This window comes from Astatotilapia calliptera, chromosome 12 (assembly GCF_900246225.1).
Source record: "Astatotilapia calliptera chromosome 12, fAstCal1.2, whole genome shotgun sequence".
Classification (NCBI taxonomy): domain Eukaryota; kingdom Metazoa; phylum Chordata; class Actinopteri; order Cichliformes; family Cichlidae; genus Astatotilapia; species Astatotilapia calliptera.
Genome location: NC_039313.1, coordinates 2713357 through 2720023, shown reverse-complemented (window position 1 = coordinate 2720023; position 6667 = coordinate 2713357).

Genomic DNA, 6667 nt, shown 5'->3' with positions numbered 1-6667 from the left:
CTTCCCTCAGTAAACATAAACAACGATTCAGGAAAAAACATTACATATATTTTTTTATCATGACTCTAGTTTTACGTGGCCTATCAACACAACATACACTTTTAACACAAAAGTGAAGACTCAGGGTTGTCTTGGGTTGTTGCTATGTCATCTTTGGTCATGCGATTGGTTTATCATGGCTATTTTTCCTCAGCAAATCAGCAGCACTTGTGCGATTGTTTCACCCTGGAGACCGCTTCGACTGTCTGAGTTTTGAAAATATTATTTAAATCCCAAATTTAATGCAAAATAGTGCAAAGACAGCATGATAGAATTTTTTTGAGAAATTGATATATCGGCCTTGATTTTATACAGTCAATATGATCTATTATATTCTTTTATCATAGAATATATAAAAACAAGGACACCGCTTTCAGGTTGAAATGTGAAGCCTGTGTCTGTTTCTTCAACCTGCATCAGGCCAGCAGGAAGAGACTGACCGCAGAAATCTTTGGTTATATGAAAGATTGTTGGAAAAAGAGCTACAATTCATATTTTCAAGTCTCATCAAATTCATGTTTACTTTGTAGGTTTTAGCCCACTGGATAGTCCAGAAGGGAGATAAAGTAGGGTACACTTTAGGGCAGCCCTAAGTTATCTATCAATTGATTTGTAGCTTAAACAAATAAACAAAACCAAAAAAGTTTGGAGTCCTACAACAGCAGTGCAGTTACTGTTACAGGCATGTCAGCATTAACAAAACTAGATCTCACAGACTGTTCGAGCCAAACAGAAAGGTCAGGTTTTTATCTGAATATTATACACCACATTTAAATGCTTTTCAATATTAGGTTTTTTTTCTTCAGTTTGCATATTAAGATTCTTTGCTCAGTTCATCCTGCTATTGTTTTGCTCTTATAAAGTGTGGGTAATTCTGCTGATGTGCTCAGGGTAAAAGTTAATCTGACAAGCAGTTTGTGAGGCAACAGTTTTCTTTTTATAGTTGTTTAATGTGTTTTATTGACAGGAATAGATAACCTGGACTTAAACTGAAAATGTTTTATTTTGCCAGTTTTGTGTACAATAAAGTCCTTTCTTCAGTGTTTAATGTCTGCCTAGTTTTCATTATTGGATTTCATCCAGGCTGCCTTTTGGAAATCACGAGTCAGAAACTTTATGTTCTGCGGAGATGACAGAAGCTTATAGAAAAGAATGCCTTTCAAAACACACAGGTCACGTAATTCTGACAAAATCTGAAGTTTTGGTGCACTTCACCCCAGTTCCAACAGGTGGCGCACCTGCGGCTTCAAGGTTCTGCCAGGCGCCAGAATTCACATTTTTATCAACTGGAGTGATTTGTAATAATTTAATCATTACTGCTTTAATTTATTAAACACACATGTGTAAAAGAAAACAATACCCTCTCTCTGACCTGAATTTGAAGCGTAATCAAATCAATATTATATAGATAAATATCCTACTCTGATAATCCTGGCTTACAGATTGGAGAAAGCAAGATACTGCCGGGTGAGCTCCATTCACTCATATAAGCAGAGAGAGAGACACACCAAGCTGCAAACTCATAAAAATATCTTAATAAAAAAATGTCATCCTCACTATATACACACTATATTTGTACTGTAGATAAGAAAAGCTAGAAAAACACATCCATTATTTTCAGGTGATCGATTTCGTAACAGTTTTCATAACAGATTCGTTTTTTCTTTTCTTTTCTTTTAAAGAAAATTCTTGCTGATGCTTCTGGTGTGAATATCCGATAAACAACACAAGGCAGGTTTACTATAACCAAAGCTCAGCACTCACAGTAAACATCATGTCACTGTTACAAGATATACAACATTCACAGCAGTATAAATTTTAAAAAGGTTTCTTCATGTTTCAGAAGTCGCTCAGCAGAGGATGATTCGAGTCAGCATGCATGAAGTGGACTGTTACAACTGATCAGAATTAGTCCATCAAAATATAATACATGTCAACTTTTTATAAAGAAGGAAAACACATTTAGTGTTAAATTGACTAAAAATAAAACCAAATTCTATTCCAGCTTCTAGCTTTGTTCTACTGTGTAAGTAAAGCAAACCTGATGACAGGAACTCCCAGAAAATGTAAAAAAACATGTAGAAGTCAACCAAACACATCCAAATTTTGAGCGCTTTGAGCAAAAAATAAAGCTCAAAACCAACTGTGTGGTTTTTACAGTAAATGTAGTAATGTTACCCACAGATGTATTTGGGGCTCACTTGTGAGGGATGGCAAGGATTCTATTAAATTATAATAGAATCTATCTATAATAATCCTTATGTGTTGGAGTGTAAATGGCACTTTTCTAGTCCCTAAGGACCTCAAAGTGCTTCACACTACATTCAGTCATTCACACACTGGTGATGGCAGCTACATTGTAGCCACAGCTGGGGCGCACTGACAGAGGCGAGGCTGCCGGACACTGGCGCCACCGGGCCCTCTGACCACCACCAGTAGGCAAACAAGGTTAGTATCTTGCCCAAGGATATTTGGCATGCAGTCAGGAGGCAGCCTGGGATCGAACCACCGACCTTCTGATTAGTGGCTGACCTGCTCTGCCACCTGAGCTACAGCCACAGTAGAGTGTATACTGTTGACTTTAAAGAGTTACTGGCAAAGTTACACTAATCATAGCCCAAAAGGTTGATTCTGTTCATCTGGACGTAGCGTTTTCAGTTGGAGAAACATTTTTAGCCTGTCTCACCCTGTCCCTTTCAGAAGATGACATCAAGAATTGGGCAGACTCCACTCCAGTAAAGCTGCTGGCCCTGACGGTGTCAGTCCCAGGGCCCTCAGGTGCTGTGCTTCGCAGCTGTCTGGAGTTCTACATCGGATCTTCAACATGAGTCTGAAACTGCAGAGGGTCCCATCACTCTGGAAGACATCCTGCCTGGTTCCTGTCCCTAAAAAGATTAACCCGTCGACCCCCAGTGACTGCAGGCCAGTGGCTCTGACTTCACATGTCATGAAGACGCTGGAGAGACTCATCCTGAGACATCTGCGTCTGCTGGTGGAGCCTTGGCTGGACCCCCTACAGTTTGCTTATCAACCCCATCATCTACCTGCTGGACCAGGCTTATTCTCACCTGGACATTGTTGGGAGCACTGTGAGGGTCATGTTCTTTGACTTCTCTAGTGCATTTAACACAATCAGACCATCACAGCTGGGGAATAAGCTCACAGAAATGCAGGTGGATGCCCCACTGGTAGCTTGCATCACAGACTACTTAACAAGTTGACCACAGCATGTTCGGCTGAAGGGCTGCCGCTCGGACAACATCCTGAGCAGCACGGGGGCGCTACAGGGGACGGTCCTATCACCCTTCCTCTTCACCCTCTACACGTCTGACTTCAGGTCCAAGTTTCAGTCATGCCATCTGCAGAAACTCTCTGATGACTCTGCCATTGTGGGCTGCATCAGACGGACAGGAGGAGGAGTGCAGGAGTGTGGTGGACAGCTTTGTTGAGTGGTGTGAGCTAAACCATCTACAACTTAACATCACAAAGACAAAGGAAGTGATCATGGACTTTAGGAAGCAGGCTCCTCCTCCTCCCCCTGTCACCATCAGAGGGGCTGATGTAGAGATCCTGGAGGACTACTGGTACCTGGGGGTACACTTGGACTGTAAACTGGACTGGACCAAGAACACCAATGCTGTCTTTAAAAAAGGGCAGAGTCGGCTTTTCCTACTGAGGCGGCTCAGGTCCTTTAATGCTTGTAGGAAAATGCTGACCATGTTTATCACTCTGTGGTAAAGAGTGTTGTGTTCTTTGCAGCTGTGTGCTGGGGCAGTGGGGTGAAGACAGCCGATGCCAACAGGCTGAACAAACCGATTAAAAAGGCTGGTTCTGTCCTGGGTGTCAGACTGGACCTAGAGGAGGTGTCTGAGAGGAGAATGCTAAAAAAGCTTCTTTGTATCATGGACAACCCCGCCCACCACATGCACGCCTCCATGATGAACCATCAGAGCACACGCAGCAAAAGACTCATTGCCCCGAAATGCAGAACTGACCAGTGGTCAATGCAAACAGTGCTGAAGCACCCCCCAAAATGGGCTAAAATCGCCCCTGCCAGGTACCAAAGCAAATAATTCGGTACAAATAATGTAAATATGACGGTGAATCACGAAAGATTGATATCAAACTGATCACTTGACCCATATTACGTTACTTGCTCTTCGAATGAATCAACAAATGGCGAAATGAAAAGCCGAACAACAACAAAGCTGTTTCTTTAGAGAGTCTCAGCTTACATGTGTTTATTTCATATTTTCAGTTGTTTCCCTCCACGGCTAAACAAAGCGTTTCAGTTATGTACTGATGAACACAACAATGGACATAAGGAGCTTCTTTCAAAGAAAAACTCAGGTAGATGTTATTTTATATATTATGCTTTGTATGTTGTTCAGTATATTTCTATGCAAAACAAGAGGAACTTCAACACACAGCAGTATATTCACAGCTGAAACCAGATATTTACACTTTAGGGAAAAAACATAAAACCAATTTTTTTTTACTGTACAACATCAATTTAGAGTAAACTTGTTTTGTTTTAGATAAATAAATATTGAAATAGCTTTCGAATTAGTTAAATGTCAGAATAAAGAGAGACAGAGCTTCTATTTTTATCACTTTCATCAAATTTAGGAGTACATGTACACTAAGTTTAATGTTAATTAATAAGAAAACTGCAGACGATTCCATTCTGAGCTGAAGAAGCTTCTGATAGGTTCGTAGAGTCCATGTGAGTAAACTGGTGGCACAGCTGTGGATGCATATAAGGCAAAACACAGAGCCTGTTTCTGTGACATGGGAACATCAAGAGATGTCAACCAAACACCAGGAAGAGAACTGTGGAGCTCCATAAGTGTGGCTCAGTTTGAATACAATTTGGTGCCATTTACAATTAAGAAATACAGATTTTCTCTCTTTACTCTTAAATTTAACAAATGTTTTTTATATTTATCAATCTAAACAAAAATAAACATTTAGTCTGATTTGATGTTACAATTAAAAAAGTGTTTGTGTTTTGATCTGAAGAGTTTGTAAATATCTGGTTTCCACTGTATATTTGATGATTGTCAGCACAAAGAGGGAGAGAGAGGAACAGAGAGAGATGGAATAAGAGCAGGTGAGGTCAGATGGTTGTTTGCCAAAACTCATCAGAACATGTATCTCGTACCTAGTGTTTCTTTTTAGATACCATTTGTTACTTTTCAAATTCTATATTTATTAAGTTTTGCAGGCTTGTTTGCACAACAAGGATAAATAATTATATAAATTTTTCTCAATCTAAATATTGTACTTTGGTAGAATTAAAAAATAAGTATAGTGCAAGTTTATGATGATTTTAGTGCTGCTATCATCTAGTTCTGATTCTGGTTCGGTCGTGGTTAAATCCTAAGTAGTCCTGATTTTGAACTGTTGTAGTCCTGTTTTAATTCAGGATCAGTTCTGGGTCTGGTTGAATTGGGGTTTAGTCTGCGTGTCTGGATACAGCTCTGATTTTGTTCTGCCTTGCTGCTTAATTAAAAACTAGTTTTACTGCCTTACTTTCAGTTAATGTATTTTGTTTTGCACTATGCATATTTTATATGCCATTAGGTAATTTATTGTGAAAATTCTCATGTAGGAACTATTGTACTGCATGTTGGTTCCACTGGTGCACCTGAGGGAGATGCACGCCCATGTTGATGTGTGAGCATGGCAAGTTGAAGCAAGAGAAGCCAATTTAATTCAGAGAAAGTTGTTTCTTAAAAGTATCTGTAAAGTGCTCATTTCTGCCTCAAAGCATGGCTCAGCCAGCGAGGTATGTTTGTATGTTATATAGATCATTTTATGTCTTTATTTCACTCGTCTTACTATTTCATTGAATTTTATGTTATGTTTTAGTTCGACGGTGGTGTAGTTTGTGATCAAGGTGAAGCTGTAACAACCCCAAGACCTTACAACTAACATTAAAGCCAACTTCATGCCATCAGTAAAAGATGAAGTCATTCTTTTTTAAACAAAACTCAAAACACAGCCACAGTCATTTCTGACCCCCATCCCACATGCATACGACCCTTTAGGGCTAAGCCCCAGGTGTATAAAATGTCTGGCTCTGCCTATGGAGTCAACAGTATCCATGACACACAACGTAACGTTTGATAATGTGTCGTGCGCTAAAGCATCAGCTCTAAGAGCCGTGCTTAGAGAGCGCTTTGTAGTGAATCAGAAGAATAGACTCCCATTGAGCGAGAGCCGGCTCCTCACTTAATTTCCTTTGGCTGCTCAGCTCTCACACAGTGGCTCAGCTATGCTCCAATCCCTTCATATTGTGGCCAATTACATGCGAGGATATAGGATAATATCATTATGTGAAAAACAGAGGGTGAGAGAGAGGAGGGCTGTGCATTGCAAAAATACATAAATATGGCTGACACCCGTAAACGAAGCAGCATCTGGCTGCAGTTTAAAGACTTTTTTGTCTGAGTCTTGGTCTCCATACCCTCTGGTCTTGGTATTGTCTTGGTCTCTTGACTACAAGTCTACTGCTATCACACTCTTTAATTCATCCACTTAGGTCAGATCCACAAATGTGGAACAGAATTAATCACACCACAATGCACCATGTACACCATGACATATTTGAAGACATACTCGT